A 23,793-nucleotide genomic window follows, 5' to 3' on the forward strand; every position below is an offset into this window, starting at 1 on the left:
TTTTTTCCCCAGTGTAATGCAATATAACAAAAACAGGAGTTCTAGAATCGAAAACACAGAATTCCACCACATTGCCCTGTTTTTCACGTATCCTTTGCTACTAACAATCTTGTAAATAATTTAACAGTACAAATTTTGCAATCATTTGGCCTCATGTCCAAGCAGAATCAGTGGTGCCCAGTGTCTGTGAGAGCTAAGAATGTATGAGGACATTGGGAAGCTTCCAAAAGAGCATCACAATACAGACTTTTGGGTTTTAGCGCAAAAACTGTCCTTTATCTACAAAGAACTATTTTTCTTTGAGATGCCATCCCTGGATTGCTCTATGCCATAGTAGAGACTGAACCCCTTGACCTTGGGACACCAACTGTTATAACTATCAGAGTGTTTCTGTATATTGTCTCAGCATCCATTCTACTTTGGATAAGTCACTTGCTTCAACAGTGATATTTGGCCTAGTGAATAAAGTTGCTTTTCAGTTCTGGGACAGAAACTTCCTCAGAGCCCAAAGTCACATCTGCAGCCACCAGCCATACCATCAACACACCTCACCCCAAACTCGCAGCTGGTCCCAAATGATAATCTCACCATCCCCACTGCCCTTGGACCTCCCAGTTCCTTTCCGCACACATTTGCTCTGTATCAACTAATCCTTGATTCCCTGTAATTGTGAGAAATCTACTAACATCCACCCCTGGATCACAATAAAGGCATGAACCTATGGGTCTCTCTCACTGTGTCCTAGTTTGCTAGCTGCCGGAATGCGATATACCAGAAACAGAATGGCTTTTAAAAAGGGGAATTTAATAAGTTGCTAGTTTACAGTTCTAAGGCTGAGAAAATGTCCCAATTAAAATAAGTCTATAGAAATGTCCAATCTAAGGCATCCAAGGAAAGATACCTTGGTTCAAGAAGGCTGATGAAGTTCAGGGTTTCTCTCTCAAGTGGAAGGGCACATGGTGAACACAGTCAGAGTTTCTCTCTCATCTGGAAAGGCACCTGATGAAAACGGTCAGGGTTCCTCTCTCATCTGGAAGGGCCCACGGCGAGCACGGTGTCATCTGCTAGCTTCTTCTCTTGGCTTCCTGTTTCATGAAGCTCCCAAGGAGGCATTTTCCTTCTTTATCTCCAAAAGTCACTGGCTGGTGGACTCTGCTTCTCGGGGCTATGTCGTTCTGCTCTGCTCTCTCTGAATCGCTTCATTCTCCAAAATGTTTCCTCTTTTATAAGACTCCAGAAAGTTATCACTAATGGGTAATAACACACGCCTCTACCTCATCTAGTTTAACAGCCACTCCTGATTAAATCACATCTCCAGGGAGATGATCTGATTACAGTTTCAAACATACAGTATTGAATAGGGATTATTCTGCCTTGATGAAATGGGATTTAGATTAAAACATGGCTTTTCTAGGGGACAGACATCCTTTCAAACCAGCACACTCTGCTTATGTGTTCCCCACCTGCCTGGGGTCACTGGACCTGACTGCATTTCCCATGGACCCTTCCTAGCCCCCTTCTTGCCCTGAGACCTATGAGGAACAAACTATCTTTTCCCATGCATTATGTCCTCAGACTCCCATTGTGTTGCACTTGACCTCCACCCATACCCAAATTTAAAATCCACCTTAACTAATTAGAAACACTAAGTGACCATGCTCTCCCACCATAAACTGATGCCATCTAATCCAATGAGACATAAAACTAGGCTTGGGCAGCAACCCTTTCTAAGCCAGTGGAAGTGATCTAATATGGCACTGGGTTCAAGCAGGTCCTGAAGGAACAAGATGGTTGCATAAGCAGATGACTTGGATTCCTGCAGAACCTCTACCAGCTTCATTGCCTCCTCTCTGTCACCTCATACCTGAGGTCTCAGTGGGAGTTGACCAAGGAAAAAAGTTGGGCTACTTTACAAATGATTCAGCATTATAAGCCTGCACCAGCTTTTAAGAAGACTGCTGTAGCAATATAGTCCTGCTCAGGCGCGTTACTGAAAGATATTGGGGAAGAGAAATCCTCCCGGTGGGCAAAACTGTAAGAGTGCATTTCATTGTCCATGTTGAGAGAAGTCTAGAAATAAGGGTGTATGTAGACTCATGACTGGTACCTAATCATATGGTTAGATGATCAAGAACATGAAAGCAGCAGATCGAAGAATTAGTGACAAGAAAGTTTGGAATAAAGGTTTGTGGATGGACCTTTCAGAATAAGTGGAGTGTGAAGACATTTTGTGGCCATGAAAATGATCATCAAAGGGCATCCACTATATAGGAGGCTGTTAATAATCTGGCAAACAAGATGATACTCAGTTTCTTTCTCAGCCCCACCTTGTTCAATGGGTTGAGGCACAGAGAGACCATATTGCCAGAGGTCAGGTTGTACTACTGTTCAACAACATGGGTTTCTTCTCCCCAAGGCTGGTGTGTTACTGTCATCACTGAGGACCCAATCTGTTTACTGTGGAGCCTAATATAGGGCGCCTGGCACAGCATTATTCCCAGCAGGGCTGGGTAGCAGCATATCTGGTGGTAGTTGAGTACATTATGTCTGTTTCATAAAGAATAGGGCAGAAATTTACCTTCACTGTACTAAATGCTTAATCTGGATATAGGGTTTCCTCCCCTGCTTTCAGTGCATCAGTGTACCACCACCCATGGGTTTACAAATGCTATCATGGCATCCCATCAAACATTACATTTGACCAAGTACTCAATTGGCAGCAAAAAAAAAAAAATGCATGATGGGCTTATGTTCATGGAATTTGCTATTTTAACTATGTAATGCAGAAGGAGTTTAGTTTAAAAGATATTGTAGTGGCCTTTTGAAGACTCGGCAACAGCACCAATGAGAGACAACATTCTGTGAGGATAGGGAGCTCTCCTATAAGGCAGTATGTGCTTGGACCAATGATTACAATATGGTGCTGTTTCCCATATGGCCATAATATATGGGTCAAGGAATCAGAAGATTTAAGTAGAAGCAATTATTCTCTAGTACAGCTAAGAACCCATTCATAATCTTTTGCTTTCTATTTTCAAAACTTTGAGATCTGAAGAGTTAGAGTTCTTGGTTATCAAGGGGAAAAATGTTTCTGTGTAGGGGACATAATAGTTTTATTTAACTGGGAAATGAGATTGCCATGTGGCCATTCTGGGCTCTTCCAGACCAACAGGCAGAGAAAGGGAATAGCATCATCACTAAAGTGGCTAATTCCAACTTTCAAGGGAAAACACGGTTGCTGATGAACAGTGGGGACAGGAAGGAGGATTTCTAGACTCTAGAAGGTTCTCTGGAGTGCCTTTGAACACTTCCAAGTCCAGTAATACAATTTAAGGAAAATCTATGGTAACCCAATAAAGGTAAAGAAGACCACTAAGTCTCAGGCCCACTCAACCTCAACAACATTTTGGATCGTTCTCTGAGGGTAATGGGTAAGAGAAGAAGGGAGCTATAAATATCAGCTGCAGACTTGTTAGATGAGGACTGGGGCCTGAGCATATTTTCTTCTTTTCTGATTATGTACATATCTGTATGTTATTCGATTCCCCTCTCTCTTTCTCATACTATTTTAAATATGGAGTGTTAATGATAGTTCACATTACAATTCAGTTCTTTGCTTACAGAATTCACAGGTAGAATTGTGATTGAACTAAAAGAGGAATTAACAATACTCGGAAATAAATACAGGGACTAAATGGAGTCTGTGTCTCTCATTTTTGGAGTGAGAGTGAACCTGTCTGGGTTTTTACAATGAATGCATGCATTATGCTCTCAAGAAGCCCGAGTTGCATCTGTTTTGTGGAAGAGTTTAAAGATGAGTAGAAGGACACCTGGACAAGCTGAGCTACCAAAGGTGTAAGCAGAACCAAAATGTGTGGCATCTCTCAGAAACATCTTTGCTCTCCACCCTACCTTTGGTGCTGAAAGCTTCCAAATGACATTTTCCAGACTCCCTTGTCCATTGGCTCCCTGTTAGTTTCTGCCTAAGAGAGTTTGGAAGATAGGATGAAGGGAGAAGCCATTTTTTTTTCTGCTTCTAGTCTAGCAGCATCTCTGGTGGCAGTGGCAGCTCTGGCAGATGGCTCAGGGAGGGTATAGTGGCTATGGGCTCCTGCAGCAGCGTCAGTGCTTTCCAGCAGCATCAGTGAGAGGGTGGACCTTTGGGTACCTGCTCAGAGACAGCAGCATGCTCCTCCAGCCGCACTAGGCAATGCCTTGAGCAGCTTAGCAGCTAGTGCAGGCTTGGGGGTTCCAGGCGAGGGATGACTGTAGCTCTCTGATCTTTGAGTGACAATTCTCTTTACACTTTTGCTCTCCTGGCCTCCCCAACACCTTTCTTCCTTTTCCCCTCCCAGCCTTCAAACTATAAAAAACTAATAACCTGTTTCCATTCCTTTATGGACTGAGATATTTCAGGTGGTGTCTATTTTATGGTGGACACTGACAGATACAGGTAATGTGGCATATTCTTGATTTATAAGCCTATTAATTATAGCTTGGTGCTCAGCCTGTAATGGATGAGTAAGAAATGCTTATTTAAAATGAATTAGATTATTGCTGGAGATTTATAGCTACAGGCACAGGATAAAATGATCCTAAAATAAATGGGAACCGAGGCACTGGGAAATGTCACAGGGAAAACTTTCAAGCCAAGTAAAAATAAAAAGTGGTGTTAAGAGAGACATGTATAGCTCAGAGGAGGAGACAATGAAAGACAGATTATTGTACTGAAAAATTTTAATTTATTTTCAGTACACTTTTTTTTTATTAATTAAAAAAAGAATTAACAAAACAATTAGAAATCATTCCAATCTACATGTACAATCAGTAATTCTTAATAACATCACATAGTTGCATATTCATCATTTCTTAGTACATTTGCATCGATTTAGAAAAAGAAATAAAAAGACAACAGAATAAGAATTAAAACAATAATAGGAAGAAAAAAAAACAAAAAAAACAAAAACAAAAAACCTATACCTCACATGCAGCTTCATTCAGTGTTTTAACATAATTGCATTACAATTGGGTAGTATTGTGCTGTCCATTTCTGAGTTTTTATATCCAGTCCCGTTGTACAGTCTGTATCCCTTCATCTCCAATTATCCCTTCTCTTTTTTTTTTTTTTTTTAATTAACGGAAAAAAGAAATTAACCCAACATTTAGTGATCATACCATTCTACACATGCAATCATTAATTCTTAACATCATCACATAGATGCATGATCATCATTTCTTAGTACATTTGCATTGGTTTAGAAGAACTAGCAACATAACCGAAAAAGATATAGAATGTTAATATAGAGAAAAAAATAAAAGTAATAATAGTAAAATCAAAACAAAACAACACAAAACAAAACAAAAACCTATAGCTCAGATGCAGCTTCATTCAGTGTTTTAACATGATTACTTTACAATTAGGTATTATTGTGCTGTCCATTTTTGAGTTTTTGTATCTAGTCCTGTTGCACAGTCTGTATCCCTTCAGCTTCAATTACCCATTGTCTTACCCTGTTTCTAACTCCTGCTGAACTCTGTTACCAATGACATATTTCAAGTTTATTCTCGAATGTCCGTTCACATCAGTGGGATCATACAGTATTTGTCCTTTAGTTTTTGGCTGGATTCACTCAGCATAATATTCTCTAGGTCCATCCATGTTATTACATGGTTCATAAGTTTATCTTGTCTTAAAGCTGCATAATATTCCATCGTATGTATATACCACAGTTTGTTTAGCCACTCTTCTGTTGATGGAGATTTTGGCTGTTTCCATCTCTTTGCAATTGTAAATAATGCTGCTATAAACATTGGTGTGCAAATGTCCGTTTGTGTCTTTGCCCTTAAGTCCTTTGAGTAGATACCTAGCAATGGTATTGCTGGGTCGTATGGCAATTCTATATTCAGCTTTTTGAGGAACCGCCAAACTGCCTTCCACAGTGGTTGCACCCTTTGACATTCCCACCAACAGTGGATAAGTGTGCCTCTTTCTCCGCATCCTCTCCAGCACTTGTCATTTTCTGTTTTGTTGATAATGGCCATTCTGGTGGGTGTGAGATGATATCTCATTGTGGTTTTGATTTGCATTTCTCTAATGGCCAGGGACATTGAGCATCTCTTCATGTGCCTCTTGGCCATCCGTATTTCCTCTTCTGAGAGGTGTCTGTTCAAGTCTTTTTCCCATTTTGTAATTGGGTTGGCTGTCTTTTTGTTGTTGAGATGAACAATCTCTTTATAAATTCTGGATACTAGACCTTTATCTGATATATAATTTCCAAATATTGTCTCCCATTGTGAAGGCTGTCTTTCTACTTTCTTGATGAAGTTCTTTGATGCACAAAAGTGTTTAATTTTGAGGAGTTCCCATTTATTTATTTCCTTCTTCAGTGCTCTTGCTTTAGGTTTAAGGTCCATAAAACCGCCTCCAGTTGTAAGATCCATAAGATATCTCCCAACATTTTCCTCTAACTGTTTTATGGTCTTAGACCTAATGTTTAGATCTTTGATCCATTTTGAGTTAACTTTTGTATAAGGTGTGAGATATGGGTCTTCTTTCATTCTTTTGCATATGGATATCCAGTTCTCTAGGCACCATTTATTGAAGAGACTGCTCTGTCCCAGGTGAGTTGGCTTGACTGCCTTATCAAAGATCAAATGTCCATAGATGAGAGGGTCTATATCTGAGCACTCTATTCGATTCCATTGGTCGATATATCTATCTTTATGCCAATACCATGCTGTTTTGACCACTGTGGCTTCATAATATGCCTTAAAGTCAGGCAGCGCGAGACCTCCAGCTTCGTTTTTTTTTCCTCAAGATGTTTTTAGCAATTCGGGGCACCCTGCCCTTCCAGATAAATTTGCTTATTGGTTTTTCTATTTCTGAAAAATAAGTTGTTGGGATTTTGATTGGTATTGCATTGAATCTGTAAATCAATTTAGGTAGGATTGACATCTTAACTATATTTAGTCTTCCAATCCATGAACACGGTATGCCCTTCCATCTATTTAGGTCTTCTGTGATTTCTTTTAGCAGTTTTTTGTAGTTTTCTTTATATAGGTTTTTTGTCTCTTTAGTTAAATTTATTCCTAGGTATTTTATTCTTTTAGTTGCAATTGTAAATGGGATTCGTTTCTTGATTTCCCCCTCAGCTTGTTCATTACTAGTGTATAGAAATGCTACAGATTTTTGAATGTTGATCTTGTAACCTGCTACTTTGCTGTACTCATTTATTAGCTCTAGTAGTTTTGTTGTGGATTTTTCCGGGTTTTCGACGTATAGTATCATATCGTCTGCAAACAGTGATAGTTTTACTTCTTCCTTTCCAATTTTGATGCCTTGTATTTCTTTTTCTTGTCTAATTGCTCTGGCTAGAACCTCCAACACAATGTTGAATAATAGTGGTGATAGTGGACATCCTTGTCTTGTTCCTGATCTTAGGGGGAAAGTTTTCAATTTTTCCCCATTGAGGATGATATTAGCTGTGGGTTTTTCATATATTCCCTCTATCATTTTAAGGAAGTTCCCTTGTATTCCTATCTTTTGAAGTGTTTTCAACAGGAAAGGATGTTGAATCTTGTCGAATGCCTTCTCTGCATCAATTGAGATGATCATGTGATTTTTCTGCTTTGATTTGTTGATATGGTGTATTACATTAATTGATTTTCTTATGTTGAACCATCCTTGCATACCTGGGATGAATCCTACTTGGTCATGATGTATAATTCTTTTAATGTGTTGTTGGATACGATTTGATAGAATTTTATTGAGGATATTTGCATCTGTATTCATTAGAGAGATTGGTCTGTAGTTTTCTTTTTTTGTAATATCTTTGCCTGGTTTTGGTATGAGGGTGATGTTGGCTTCATAGAATGAATTAGGTAGTTTTCCCTCCACTTCGATTTTTTTGAAGAGTTTGAAGAGAATTGGTACTAATTCTTTCTGGAACGTTTGGTAGAATTCACATGTGAAGCCATCTGGTCCTGGACTTTTCTTTTTAGGAAGCTTTTGAATGACTAATTCAATTTCTTTACTTGTGATTGGTTTGTTGAGGTCATCTATGTCTTCTTGAGTCAAAGTTGGTTGTTCATGTCTTTCCAGGAACCCGTCCATTTCCTCTAAATTGTTGTATTTATTAGCGTAAAGTTGTTCATAGTATCCTGTTATTACCTCCTTTATTTCTGTGAGGTCAGTAGTTATGTCTCCTCTTCCATTTCTGATCTTATTTATTTGCATCCTCTCTCTTCTTCTTTTTGTCAATCTTGCTAAGGGCCCATCAATCTTATTGATTTTCTCATAGAACCAACTTCTGGCCTTATTGATTTTCTCTATTGTTTTCATGTTTTCAATTTCATTTATTTGTGCTCTAATCTTTGTTATTTCTTTCCTTTTGCTTGCTTTGGGGTTAGCTTGCTGTTCTTTCTCCAGGTCTTCCAAATGGATAGTTAATTCCTGAATTTTTGCCTTTTCTTCTTTTCTGATATAGGCATTTAGAGCAATAAATTTCCCTCTTAGCACTGCCTTTGCTGTGTCCCATAAGTTTTGATATGTTGTGTTTTCATTTTCATTCGCCTCGAGGTATTTGCTAATTTCTCTTGCAATTTCTTCTTTGACCCAGTCGTTGTTTAGGAGTGTGTTGTTGAGCCTCCACGTATTTGTGAATTTTCTGGCACTCTGCCTATTATTGATTTCCAACATCATTCCTTTATGGTCCGAGAAAGTGTTGTGTAAGATTTCAATCTTTTTAAATTTGTTAAGACTTGCTTTGTGACCCAGCATATGGTCTATCTTTGAGAATGATCCATGAGCACTTGAGAAAAAGGTGTATCCTGCTGTTGTGGGATGTAATGTCCTATAAATGTCTATTAAGTCTAGTTCATTTATAGTAATATTCAGATTCTCTATTTCTTTGTTGATCCTCTGTCTAGATGTTCTGTCCCTTGATGAGAGTGGTGAGTTGAAGTCTCCAACTATTATGGTATATGAGTCTATTTCCCTTTTCAGTGTTTGCAGTATATTCCTCACGTATTTTGGGGCATTCTGATTCGGTGCGTAAATATTTATGATTGTTATGTCTTCTTGTTTAATTGTTCCTTTTATTAGTATATAGTGTCCTTCTTTGTCTCTTTTAACTGTTTTACATTTGAAGTCTAATTTGTTGGATATTAGTATAGCCACTCCTGCTCTTTTCTGGTTGTTATTTGCATGAAATATCTTTTCCCAACCTTTCACTTTCAACCTATGTTTATCTTTGGGTCTAAGATGTGTTTCCTGTAGACAGCATATAGAAGGATCCTGTTTTTTAATCCATTCTGCCAATCTATGTCTTTTGATTGGGGAATTCAGTCCATTGACATTTAGTGTTATTACTGTTTGGATAATATTTTCCTCTAACATTTTGCCTTTTGTATTATATATATCATATCTGATTTTCCTTCTTTCTACACTCTTTTCCATATCTCTCTCTTCTGTCTTTTTGTATCTGACTCTAGTGCTCCCTTTAGTATTTCTTGCAGAGCTGGTCTCTTGGTCACAAATTCTTTCAGTGACTTTTTGTCTGAGAATGTTTTAATTTCTCCCTCATTTTTGAAGGATAATTTTGCTGGATATAGGAGTCTTGGTTGGCAGTTTTTCTCTTTTAGTATTTTAAATATATCATCCCACTGTCTTCTAGCTTCCATGGTTTCTGCTGAGAAATCTACACAAAGTCTTATTGGGTTTCCCTTGTATGTAATGGATTGTTTTTCTCTTGGTGCTTTCAAGATCTTCTCTTTCTCTTTGACCTCTGACATTCTAACTAGTAAGTGTCTTGGAGAACGCCTATTTGGGTCTAATCTCTTTGGGGTGCGCTGCACTTCTTGGATCTGTAATTTTAGGTCTTTCATAAGAGTTGGGAAATTTTCAGTGATAATTTCTTCCATTAGTTTTTCTCCTCCTTTTCCCTTCTCTTCTCCTTCTGGGACACCCACAACACGTATATTTGTGCGGTTCATATTGTCCTTGAGTTCCCTGATACCCTGTTCAAATTTTTCCATTCTTTTCCCTATAGTTTCTGTTTCTTTTTGGAATTCAGATGTTCCATCCTCCAAATCACTAATTGTATCTTCTGTCTCTTTAAATCTATCATTGTAGCTATCCATATTTTTTCTATGTTTGCTACTTTATCCTTCACTTCCATAAGTTCTGCGATTTGTTTTTTCAGTTTTTCTATTTCTTCTTTATGTTCAGCCCATGTCCTCTTCATGTCCTCCCTCAATTTATCGATTTCATTTTTGAAGAGGTTTTCCATTTCTGTTCGTATATTCAGCATTAGTTGTCTCAGCTCTTGTGTCTCATTTGAGCTATTGGTTTGTTCCTTTGACTGAGCCATATTCTCAATCTTTTGAGCGTGGACAGTTATCTTCTGCTGCTGGCGTCTGGGCATTTATTCAGATAAATCTTGGTGTTGGACCCAGCAAGGTTGTAATATTTTTCTGTGAAATCTCTGGGTTCTGTTTTTCTTATCCTGCCCAGTAGGTGGCGTTCGTGGCACACGTTTGTCTGCGGGTCCCACCAGTAAAAGGTGCTGTGGGACCTTAAACTTTGGAAAACTCTCGCCGTCCTGGGGGTTCGCTAGCCGAAGCGGCTTGAGCCGGCCCGGGGTCCGAACGCAGGGAGGGTTGCTGGTCGCCGCAGCCAGGGAAAGAGCCCGTCCGAATTTCCTAGTCGGCCCTGGGCAACAAGCGTGGCGGGAGGGCGCCAGCGGCAGCGGCCCGCCCGAGAGAGTGCACGTTCCCCGGGAGTCATGGGGTCACCGTTCTCCGCGGCCTGGGGGTTTCCGATCCAATTCTCTCAGTTGGTCCGGGGGCTGCGCGTGGTGTGGGTGCCAGTCGCCTTGGTTTCAGGGGACCACCTCTCCAATTCTCCCAGCCGGCCCGGGAAGGGGGAAGGGAGTAACTCCGGCCGCTTGCCACCCCGCCCGGTTAGGCCCGCGCGCCTCGGCGATCTCACCCGAGCTGCTTCTCTCAGCCAGCCAGCCGTTCCAGGATGGGGTACGCTGTCTTTTTTATCTCTGTTGTGGCTTTGGGCGCTTTCTGTATCATTTCTACTCCCCTAGTAGGTGTCCTGGAGAAGAAACTAAGATCCGCGCGTCTTACTAAGCCGCCATCTTCCAGGAAGTCTTCCAGTACACTTTTATTCATAAAATTAATCATGGTATCAAAGTGCTACTATCTTTTATAAATCTTTCCAATTCATGAAATGTAATACAATATTGCACTCATAGGGGATGAGCATTTTAACAGAGAGTACATAAAGGTAAAAAATGGATATCCTACATTCATTGATTCAACAATACTTGTAATGTGTTATGTGCAGCAAAAAGGGCTTTAGACATATATTACTAGTGTTAACGTGACCTTCTAGATAGAGGAGTATATCAGCACAAATGAAATGATTCTAAAGGGACTCTTGAAACATCCTTTTGGAATCTATGAGTTTGATTTTTTCTCTCTCAATCAGTCTCTGAGTTTGAGTCTCTCTCAAGGATAAATCATCGGAGCTGACACATCTGGGATATGGATTGAGAAAATAAAGGGCCACCTGATATTAATATTGTTAGTTGGTTTGCTAATAAATATTGTTCATTTCATTACTCCTATTTCCAGAGCCACTATAGGAAGAACAACTGCTTCTTCCCCCAGCCGTTGTCCCATCACCTCTGCATTACAAGGGGGGATTCTGGAGAATTGCCTTGCTTAAACTACAGCTAGAGTAAACCTGCTGGAAGATTCCAACTTGCTAAGTTTCTGATTTTAGGCACCTGTGGTGCATTATTCATCAGTAGAGTCTCAGCCCATTTCTACTCCTGTGTATCTCCTTAAATCAAAGCAATAAAATTTCCTTGTCAGGATGCAAAAATTTTTAGAAGAGGTAGCTCTACTTCAAAGATCTTAAAATCTGGGGAGACAGAGCAGAAATATATGAAAAGTTAAGTAACAATGCAATTTACATAGTTACTCAAATAGCAGCAGATAAGATGCCAAAGAGCTGTGCAAGAATCCCTTACATGGAGGTACAAAACATAAATACTTATAATTTAGGGAGCTATCACCAGAAGCCTTTCTGAGGAGTTGGGATTTGAGATGGATCCAAAGGATGGGATGAACAGAGAGAAGACATTCTAAGGGCAAAATTGGGAAAGGAAATTACAGCTTGGCAGTAAGTACAAAATTCTGGTGTAAGTATGGACTGGATATAGGAGAAAAGGTGAAAGAAGACTGAAAGGCAGGCTGAGGTTAGATTGTAGAGATCACTGAAATCCAGGCTATAGAGTCTGCACTTAATTTTTTAGGCTATGTATTGCTACTGAAGATTTAGCTTTCAAATAATACTTGAGAAAAATTCATTTGGTGGGATATGCTGAGCAATTATACAAGGCCACAGCTAACTAAGAGTAGGATATTTCAACAACCTAGGTTATTTCTATGAACTCTATATCATCAAGAACTTTACAGTATCCGTGTGTTGATTTCCCATTAACTCTACCTATGTGACATGAACACTATTGGTTGAAAAGTAAAAAAAAAAAAAAAAGTCAACTAGATTTTCATGCACCATGAAGTTCAATCCCCATTACTAACTTAAAAAATACAATCCAATGTTTGTAACTGATGTGTTTAAATTTCATGAGAGCATTTCTTTGAATAGAGGAATCCTTAAGGACCAGCCACCTCCACAAATTGGCCTACTTTGCCCCCTCCATCTTCTTAGCACAGCCCATCCCCATGCTCTATGAGTTGGGATGGAGCCTCCATGAGGTGGGACGAAGGGAATGACCTCATGAAAGGAAGCAGCCCAGGACAGTGATGATACTGACAGCACTCACTATCATTAAAACTATCTCCTGAGGGCTGGGGACTGTTCTAAACATTAGGAAGCATCATTGCATGTTATCTCTTCAGTGTCTTTGTGGAGTGTGTGATTACGCTCCTGTTACAGGGGAAGACACCCAGGCGCTGAGGGACTAAGGAACTTGTGATCATCCAGCTGGTGAGTGGCTGCTGGAAATTCACTCTAGGCTCATCTGACTCCAAAGCTTTATCTAACTCTTAACCTTAACCCTATGCTCTTTCCTCCTGTGAGTAATCATATAAGCATTTGAATTGCAAGATTTTGATGTTGGAAGTTACTGCTAGAGATCATCTAGTTTAGGGATGGAGTTTGCTTACATACCAAGGCCCCACAGGGCAGTTTTAGCTGAGTCTGAACTGGGCTCCAAGGCTTATCAATGAAGACATTTTCAGCAGCACTTATAAAGGCAAAGATGGGATGGCATGGAGATGATTAATTGCTTTCATTTTTCTTTCTTTCTTTTTTTTTTTTTAAAGCAAAGAGCTTTCGAGGAAAACAGCAGCATTTGAAAGGTCAAGGCTGATGTTCAGTGGGAAAAGCAGGAGAGATTGATTGATGGGTCCTGGAAGAGAAAACTTGGTTTAAGGATGACAACGAGAGGAAGAACAGATTGTGGCCTGGCTGGCTGTGTTTCTACGCTTGTTTGTGTGAGCCCTGCCGAGGGAGGGCTTGAGACATGTTCAAGTCATTTACGGGGACCGAGGCTGTCATTTGACAAGAAGGATAGAAAATTTTTAAAGCTGGAATGAAAAGGAAATTAAGAGTCCTTTGGTTAGTTTTGAAACTGGAAATCCACTTAATTTATTCACCAGTCAACAGATCAATCTTGAGCTCTTTCTATGTGCCAGGTGCTGTACTAGAAATTGGAGATCCATCAGGAATTCTGACAGCCATGTGACCAGCCCACACGGAGCTGACAACCTAGCCAGGGAGATAGAGGTTGGCCAAATAATTACAAATTCGTTATTTAATTACAATTTAAAAAGTGCGACTGACAAAGAGGTATGAGATGCTATGAAAAGGTATACAAGGATAATACGACTTTATGCTGGGGCCAGGGAAGGGGCTAGTGATGTTTAAGTTAAGATCTATAGTATGAGTAGGAAGGAGCTGGGTGGATGTGGAGAGGAGAGGGAGAGTCCAGAGGCAGGAGGGAGGGGGGCAAGGCAGAGTTGGTGAAGAACAGAGAAGAAGGGAGGGGAGTTGGTTCAGCCGGGGACTTGGTAAAGATTTTGGATTTTATCCTAAGAGAACAGAGACGTCACTGAAGGGTTTTAGGTAGGGAGCAACATGACTGATTTGGCATGAGATTAGGCAGGGATCTGGGCCAAATCCTACTTAGTAATAATCAGTTGTCACTCACCTGGCCTTGTCCTTTTTCCTAAATGCCTTGGAAACCCAGCGGGAATAGCTGTGGACAAAATAGGAGTTGAGGTTTTTGGATCCTGACTATCCCCTCAATGATAACCAGCATGTGACATAGCTGGTGGCCGAGTCTCTGCCCAGGTACCTGCCATTTGTGCTTCAGGTTTCCTCCAGATGCTGCTAGGATGTGAGCAGATGCTGTTCTCCTTGGCAAATTTCCATCCAAAAACAAGCAGGCACTTGTAGTAGAAGTTCTCAAAGGAGGATCTGGTATTGCTGGATAAGAACAATCCTTTTGGGCCAGAGCAGAGTGATCTGGATTGTTGGTCACCTATAGCAAAATCCCCAGGGAAGTGGGCAGGATCAGGTCTTGGGGAAAGCAGAGATTCCATTCAAGGCTAGAGTAGACTTCATTCAAACAAGCAGAGCTCCAGTGTGTAGACTTTTAAGGTTGTAGATGGAACTGCATTTGTCACCCCAGGATAATACTCCTTTTTATCCCACTCCTTAACCAGACTGTGAGACTGCCATGGCATCAGAAGAAGTAGATTTAGGTAGGTGCTACCATAATGGAGACATGTTTAAAAAAAAGACGTCTATGTTTGCAATATGCTAGCAATGGCCATCCAAAGCCCCGGGTCTCCAACTTGAGGGTACCAAGGCTGCTGAAGGAGCACAGTTCAATGTCAGCTTCTTGGCAACACCTGCAACAGAAAGGGCACATGGGTTAGACAACCTCGGGAATTTTGTCCATTAGAGACCTATCTGTAACAATAGTGAGCATTTTTACAGTGCTTCATATGTGTATAAATACGTCACATATGTTAACTCATATAATATTTAGAACAACTCTATTCAGTCACTGCTGTTATTATCATCTTCACTTTACAGATGAAAAAAACTAAGGCACAGAATGGATACTAGCAGGTGGTGGCCTGATGCCAAAAGCTATGAGGTCAACCATTTTCTCATGGTTGAAAGAAGAACAGGGAGCCTGTGCTTGTGGTCATCAGTTTTTCTTGGGGAAGGCATCTAATGATGGGTAGATTCCCTGTTTGTAAGTCTAGTGGAGGCTCTGCTGCTTGATAGAGAATATACTGAATTTGGCTTTGAGGTACCAGGGACTGAAGGATCAAGAGGGAGATGGAGATAATGTCTGGAACATTGAAAGTAGAAATTAAAAAGCTTTTCCATATTTGGAAGAGACACTAAAGGGAATAAATGATTCTCAGAAATGGCCTGGGAACTTCAAGGGCCGCAATTTACATTACTAAAAACTTTTCAGATGTACTTTTCTGAGAGAGGAGTTAGTTTCTAGAGCAGATGGAAGTTTTCCCTCCACTGGACACAAGTTAACCCTTTATTAGGCAGCATCTCACAAATAAATTTTAGTCCACAGCAACAACTCGATTAGATTTGTTGAAAGCCTGGCGAAGGAAAAAATACAGGAATTCTTTTCCTTTTTTTCCTCTCTACATTTTCTGTCTGCTTCCTTCTCCAAGAAACACCAAGGGCCTATTACTATCTGGAGCCAGTACTAGAAATGTGTCGTCTGGAACCTGACTTGTGCTTGAGCTATCCAACCAAATAAGGGAATGAGTGCTTGTTTTAGAAGCTGTGGCAGGGGTCACATTTGGTTCTGAAATTGCTTCTGTTTTACAAATTCTGAAAATGGAAGGAAATATGGAACTTTGGAAAAGTATGACTCATGGACTGCAAGGGCTGATCTACTCTAATTTTGGAGGCACTGAAAGAGTTACATCAGTTGCAGGGCATTCTCACTTAGTTCTGACTGCCCAGGAGCAGACTCAAGACCCAGGCACCTGGCTGAGATCCTTTCTGGATGGGCCGAGCAGCCACGGGTTTGGAAGCTGTTCTGATACATATTTTCATTTATGTTAGAGTCACATTGAATCAGTTTCTCTGTTGAGTTTGGAAGACAACTGAGTTTAATTGGAAATGGGAAATAAAGTGGATTTTGACTCAGCATTTATTGCAGCATTGGGATTAAATTTAAGTAAAAGATTTTTGGAGATAAAAGATACGTATATAAAATTTTTGAGGGACTGAATACCTACCTCCTTTTATTCCATGTGAGTTTACAGAAACAGTGTCAAGGGTTGAAAACTAGCTACCTGAATCTACTGAAGTAATTAATAGCGATTTATAAAAAATTTAGAGCCTTATCTTACATCATACACCCAAATAAATTACAGATCGAAGGAAAGAGCTAAATATAACACCTAAGACCTTAAAAGAATGAGAAGAACAGGCAGGTGAAAATCATGTGGTGGCAAAGGCCTCTAAACATAACCCAAGTACGAAAGCACACAGAAAAGTCTTGCCAGATTTGACTGCCTAAAATAAAAGAAAAAGCAAGACAAAATAAAAGCCCTTTACATCAAAAAGCTATAGAAACCAGTTTCAAAGCTAAACATTGGGAAATGTTTGGAACATAAGGAGTTGAATTCCTTAATTTATAAAGTGCTCTTACACATAAGAAAAGGAATATACCACAGTGGGCAGAGAGGCAAAGGGTGTAAAAAGAAATGAAGGTACATAGGTTGTCAACAATTTCATGAAATAATGTTCCCGAAGAGCAAGATGCTATTTTTAGTCTACCAGTTGACAAAGAATAAAATAGAACTACAATACACAGTGATGTGAGGGTATGAGAACATCTGTACTTTGAAACATTGCTGGTGGGAGGATAAATTGACACTTTTCTGGAGGACAATTTGGAAATAGGTATCAAAGACTAAAACAGGCAAATGCTTTGAGTTAGAAATTTCGTTTCTATTTATTAACCCTAAAGAAACAGCAGTAGATATATGCCAAGATTTAGGCACAAAGTTTCTTGTAGAAGTGCCTATAATATGCAAAATTTGGACATAACCTAAATATCCAACAATGGGCATTAGTTAAGAAACCCATGTTATGAACATATAACAGACAACACATAGTGATTAAGAATTCTTTCTATTTTTTTTGTATGCCTTATGGCGGAGTCATATTTCATTACTTTTCTATGTGAGTATCCCATTATTGCAGCACCATGTGTTGAATTGCTTTGTTTGTTTGTTTGTTCTACTGGTTTGTTTTTTGGGAAGTGCCTGGACTGGGTATTTCTATGTCTTGTTATCTGCTTTCAAAGCATATTGGTTATGGTTGGGAGTGCAAGTTCTGAAGTAAGACCACCAAAAATTGAATCTTGGTTTCACTTCTTGCTGACTGAATGATCTTGAGCAAGATTAAGATTAAAATTACTTAGTCTGTCCATGCTTTGGTATCTTCATTTGTAAATTGGAAGAAGAGAGTAATATCGGCAGCATAGGTTGGTTGTAAAGGTTAATTTAACTAAAAGTAATATGAAGTCTATAAAATTAGTTCAAGAAATGTTAACTATTTTATACTACTGCTAAGTGAACAAAGTAAACTACATTTTTGTTAAATAGACAGCATATCTATTTAAATAAGAATTATTTATCAAGGAGTCTAATCACTAGAAGAATTGAAAAATAGAGTTTAAATTTTTTTTACGCATTCAGCCATGTATCATTGAAGAATTATAGAGCTTGGCAAGGGTGCAATGAAGTGGATTGTGAATGACTGGTGGCTGATGCTACATCTGTACTGTAGGGAAAAGCATGAGTTTTGTGGTTTTTTGAAATATATATGTATATATATTTATATATGCATGTATATATATATATATATATATGCACATACAAGTACACATGCAGACATATATAATGGGCTAAAATATCTGTTACAATCACTCTGCTTTTTGGAAATAAAATACCTAAAGACCAAAAATAGCATAAATTTGGAACAGTTGGTTTTGGATAAATAATCTTCTGCTTTAATATGTCAATATTTGTATAAGATGAGATAGAATATAATGTTCATATATCCAAATATTAACAGTAACCATCTCTGCATGGTGATTTTTCTTTATGTTTTCCAAGTTTTATTTATTGCTTTTGTTTTTGTAAAGAAAAGAGGTCTTTGGTGAAAGGGAAGTGGCTTCACAAAAGTTTCAGTGGGCTTTTGAGGGCACCCTACTTATTTCCTCCCTCAACAAAAGCAGTAGCATCTCTGACTAGCTGCTGAACCCACTGAATTTGACAGAGTTCATGGGTGGGGGGGGGGGGTACTTGTTAGTGCACCTTTAACTTCAGAATACCTCTCTCACTCCACACCTAGCAGGAGGAGCTCTAGCACAGTGTATGTGTAGGGTTGGGGGTGGCAGGGGGCAAAAAGACTATAAATATAGCAGGGATAGATGGATTGTTCCCCTGGCTTTAGGCCTTGTCTGAGGTTGCTGTGCCCTACCCTTTTCTCTTCTCCTGAAGCTGGTGTGGTTGACTATTTGGAAAAATGTCTCCTCCAACCTCCTCACTCCCTCCTATCCCACTGAAAGAGATGCCTGAGGAAACTGGGACATGTGCATTAGTCTGCCTCCAATCCCAGGGAAAAGGAGCACCCACAGGGCAGTGTGGACGAGACCCATCACCTGGGAAGGACATGAAGTAGGAGTTGGGGCCGACTCCTGGCTCGTTCCTCAGAGCCTCGGCAGAGGTGGCTGTGCTGTGGCAGTGGGTGCTCAGATTCACATTCCGTGGCCCTGAATCTTTCTCAGACACATCTATTGTAGCTTAACAGACAAGGTAGGTGTATGTTGAAGGGCTTGGGGTTTGGGAGGTGGTTCCTCTCCAGATCTGAGCCATCTTTCTGCCTCAAGGACCATTGCCCTGAGCAGCGCTGGGTACTCGGCCATCCCCCAGTAGAAGATACTAGTAATCTGCCTCCCATACCTGTGCTGGCCTCTGGCCCACAACTGCTTCCTTCTCCCTTCCCACCTCCATGTCTATCGTGGACATATGCCTGAACACTCTGGGATGTAGCCCCCTAAATAGCTGCCCCTTGGCCATTCCTTGGGCTTAATGGGAGGCCTGGGGAAGGTTCTCCACAGGCTCTGAAAGCAATTGCAGAGCTATTTGGGCAAGGAATTTTCTGTCCAGGTACCTGGGTCTGGGTCTAGAAGTGGGGAGGGGTATGCCCCTGGCAACATGGATTTCTTAGCACAACCAAAGTGAGGCCTCTGAAGGTTGTGCCCATTGCGGGACCTCAGTGCCCAGGCCTGAGGGCTCTCTGGCCTGTCTACATAGCTTGTAACCCTGGGTAAGCTGGAAAGTGAGGCTTATCAATCAGTACAATTTTATTTTTTTTAATTTTCTGTTGATTCTTTCTCAGAGCAGTGCACAGGAACCTTGTGCCCTAGATATGAGTATCTTGTCTTTCTTGCTTTGTGCTAGAATACTCTTCTCTGGGTTTACAGTTGTAGGCACAGTTTGAAGATATCTCTTCTAAATATGGAAGTGAATTCTTCTCACAGCTCAATATTCTTTACTGTCCAAAAAGTACCGAGCTTGAAGAGCTACTAAACATTTATCATAATGTGACAGAACTCTTCCTTCTCTTTCTTGTGGGTAACAAACAATAATTAAATCAGTGATTGCCCAATTACCAACAACTGGCACCAAAGGTATTAGCCTTGGTGCTCATTTTGCAACTAAACAAAAAATGTTACTGAGATTAATTCTTGGAGGAAATTTTTCTGGAAGCATTATTTACTATATGGAGAATCTCAAGAACTGAGTATTAAATGAGATCTACCTGCAGCAAGGTTGGATGCGGCTGCAAAAGGAATAATATTTAATGCCTCAATGCCAGTGGCCACATTTTACTGGTGCCAGGTCTTTCATTTACTCCTTTATCAGCAAGCCAGCATATTGGATTCATATCAGCTTGTGCATTAGATCACGAAATTAGTCAGGGGCTACATAATATAGCTGAGCATAGGGGAGTGCTAAGCTGATGATGTTTGCTTTGGGTAACTGGAGACTAGTGTGGTTATGGTAACCATATGTCTGGGGGTGTCCCAGGTCTAAATATCCTGCCTTATTTGCAAAACTGTGTCCCAATTTTGGAGTGGGAAAATATTGTCAACTGTGGGCCATGAACAGACATTCGTGGAAAAGCCCCTTTGAGTGTTTTATTAAAAGCTTTACAATATACAGTGGAGAATTTCTAAAGTGATGGTCTAATTTAGGACACTATACATTTTGCATTGCAAAAAGTTTCTCTTTTTGCTTTGCCAAAAAAGAAAAGTTATTAGAGGGAGAAAGGAAACACGAGTGACATTCAACAGCTGTGAAACTATGCATGGGTGCTTAATTTGTCTTGGGTGTAAACTGCTCAGGACAAGCCATACAATGAAGGTTCTGGTTGCTGACTCTTGCCCAGCCTTTGGCTCCTCCTTAGAAGGCTTCTTTAATGCCAGGGTATTTCTTGATCTTCAACCATTTGCAAGGATTCCGCCCCTTCGCTCTATTTTATCTTTGGGTATTTACACTGTCTTGGATTTTGTTTCTTACCCAACTTGGAAGCCCACTGCTATCCTGACCTCCCCAAGTTTCCTTGTGCTCTATGTTGGAGGAGATGCCTCTTCCCATTTCTGATATTTCCTTCCATCCATTGCATGAAGGAATAATTTTATCTGATTGATGACTTTGTACAAAAAACCTGAATAGTCTCAACTTAGATTCCAATTCCCTTTTCCCTTTTGGGGGTGAACTGCCCACAGGGAGCAGCAGTTGCCCTCTGCTCTTCCATGCTATGTCATTTCTAGGCAGCCCCCCACCTCCACATGCCTCCATACCCCACGTGCTCTGGTCCTGCAGTCAGTTGGGCAGCCCAGCAAAAAGTTCATTTGCTCACAGATATAAGCTGTGTTCTCCAACTTGAGCCTTTATTGGTAGTAAGGTGAAAGTCTCATTTGCAGAGCCATCTTGGCATATTGGTAAGAGACCAGCCTCTTGAGCTAGAATAAGTGAGTTCAAATCCCAGCTCAGCCACTTACTGGTGTGCAACTTTGTGCAAATTCTAAACCCTGCCACGAGGGCTCATTTTGGTTAGATCCAGCTTCCTTTATCAAGATAGCCTTGGAATTGGGGTGGGTTATTTCTGTACTGACTCAAGGCCCTTTATTAACAGACCTTAGGGACTGTCTTTAGTGATCACATGACTCCAAAGTTGAAAACAGTGATAAAATGGGTACAAGTGAGGCTCAGTCACACAGTAATCGCAAGGGCACAAGATAAAGGCTATCTTTATCTTATCATTGCAGGGATCAAGGCAGTTAGTTGGATTACAGTTCAGAGATTTCAAGTATTTTCCTCTGTCTACTCCAAATATACCAGAAAGTAAAGAAAGAACATCTATATAAGAATTCAGTCATCATAATCATCCCTTCAATCCTAACTTCTTGATTACGATATTGGCCCCTTAAGAGAAAAAACAATGCCAGGTTCCTGCTTTTCCCTGGGTCCCCGCAACCCGGGTGTCCTGGACCAGGTCTGTCCTGAGCACCCTGCCTGCTGTGGCTGCAGTTCCCATGAGCTCCTTCTTAAATGCACGTGCATTCCTTTTTTTAGTTTTTAAATAGATTAATCTCTCTGCCAGACAAGAAGGGAGCAAAAGGAACCTGAGTATTTGTCTCTTCTCTTACTAGTTATCACTACATGGTCAGCTCAGGCAGTGGGCCTGCCCCCTATTTGTTCACATCATTGATTCCAAGCAAAAGAGTTAGCCACCCCCTTTGTTTCCTTCAGCAGTCTCCAGAGACTTCTGCTTGTTCTGAATTTCCATCTTCAGGAAACCTTCCTGCAGATAAAAACTATTTGGTAATTATCTTTGGCTTTTTGTACTCCCTTTAATCTTTTTAATTCTTAAAAAAATAAAAACAAACACACCTGAGCTCTTTATTAAGAATCCTGAAGTCAATTACTAGCTGATTTTCTTACTCATTTGGAAAACATTTAATCACTGAATACTATGGGCAAGCTCCAAGGGAAGGACAAGATAGTCACTGCCCAGAGCATGCAGTTCAATGGTGTTTGAACCCAGCCCCTGGGTGGCTTAAGTTCCCTGTAAAAGCATCTCAGGGGTCACCAGGATAGTGTGTGTATTGGGGGTTGTCTGAGTAGTTGACCCTCTCCCCACATCATTCTAGAACAGCTCTGCTTTTATTTGTTTTGCATATTGGACTTCTGAGTAAAAGTGCCTCCAAAGAAAGAAATGCGTTGTTAAAAAAAAAGTTTGAAAACCATTGCTCTGATTTTTTCCACTGAATTTATTCAGAATGGCTTTTTTATAGCGGTTTGACCTTCCTGGTTTGCATATTGCCAACAGGGTAGATAGAGCAACTTGGCCAAGCTGTCGGCACCAGTCACCTACGGAGTCCAACAGAAGGACCTCTGAAGCTGTCCCCTCAGCAGAAGGGTACACCTTCCATGACTGAGAATGACTTTTCTTGGTCAAGGCTAGTACTATTTATGGTAATAAGTAAGTAATGAGGGTTTTTTTCAGGGGTGGGTGGGGGAGATACCACACATAAATTGATTCCAAAGACAATCTCAAAAGAGTTCCATAAATATTTTAAGCAGTGACAGCACTGTTAAAATAAGTTTATGGCCCCTAAAAGTGCTAGAAACTCTAAAATAAGCTCTCACAGTCTATAATTTTCCAATGGTCAGAAGACCAGGCTTTGCTTTGTGAACTTCATAGTGTATTTGTTAAGGCAAAAACTCAGAGACCTAACATAAAAAATGACTGCGCAATCATTGATCTATAAAAATGCATCTAATGTAACTAATCAGAATATCTAACTCATTTTATTTTTATAAAGATATTTAAAAGTTCCTCATATGTGCATGTACACAGAGCATTTCTGGAAGACAAACTAAAATGTAAGCTTCATGGGTAAAGCTTTTTTCCTCTGCTTTGTTCGTTAATGTATGCCCAGAGGATAATAGGTACTTAACAGATGTGTGATGAATGAATGAATTCATAAGAGATTGGTAATAGTGGTTATCTCTGAAGAGTGGAATGGAAGTTGGTATAAATTTTACTTTTCAATTTATACCCACATATAGCATTGTATGGGGAGGGCAGGAAGAATTTCTGCTTTTATCCTTACTCTTGCACCTTTTCCCTTAGGGGAAGAAACTTCTACCCTTACTTTCACTGCCGTCCTTTGCCCCTGTTAATCACTGCCTTTCTCCCTTCACCAAATGGAGGAAAATGTACCTTCTGATTGGTGGTTCTTGGAACCGGCATTATCAGAGGGCAGGATTCCAAATGCCACTCTTCCTCAATCATTTCCAGTTCCCATTGCATTACGATCAGTACTCATTTCTGTTGGTACGTGTGGCCATGATTATACTCTCTTTCAACCTTCCTTGAAAGAGAAGAAACCTTCCTCGCTCATGGGACTGGTTGGGCGTGGGCATTGGAGTTTGTTTCTCAAATCTAGATATTTTAGATTCAAGTAAGTTGGGTGTAGGAAACTCTGAGTGGGCCAGAATAGCTTGCCAGAGAAGCTCCAGATTTGGGAGCACAACTTTCCTGGGGACTAATAAAAATTGTACTTTGTTTCCCATTTGGCTCTCGTCCCTCCTATATATAGTTCC

The 23,793-nt window shown here is 40.3% G+C and overlaps 1 long non-coding RNA gene across 2 annotated transcripts in view; it reads left to right on the forward strand.

Annotated features, from left to right (window-relative positions):
* LOC143676002 (uncharacterized) overlaps nt 1-13,880 on the forward strand; it is a 40,375-nt gene extending 26,495 nt beyond the window's left edge. Inside the window, exons 3-4 of one of the 2 annotated variants that reach the window (XR_013171750.1) lie at nt 12,082-12,199; nt 13,369-13,880. This is a non-coding gene — a long non-coding RNA (uncharacterized LOC143676002). The remainder of the gene's footprint in view (nt 1-12,081; nt 12,200-13,368) is intronic. The other variant, XR_013171751.1, reaches the window with a different exon arrangement.
* Nucleotides 13,881-23,793: the final 9,913 nt, after the last annotated feature.

Source organism: Tamandua tetradactyla, chromosome 3 (genome assembly GCF_023851605.1).
Source record: "Tamandua tetradactyla isolate mTamTet1 chromosome 3, mTamTet1.pri, whole genome shotgun sequence".
Lineage (NCBI taxonomy): Eukaryota > Metazoa > Chordata > Mammalia > Pilosa > Myrmecophagidae > Tamandua > Tamandua tetradactyla.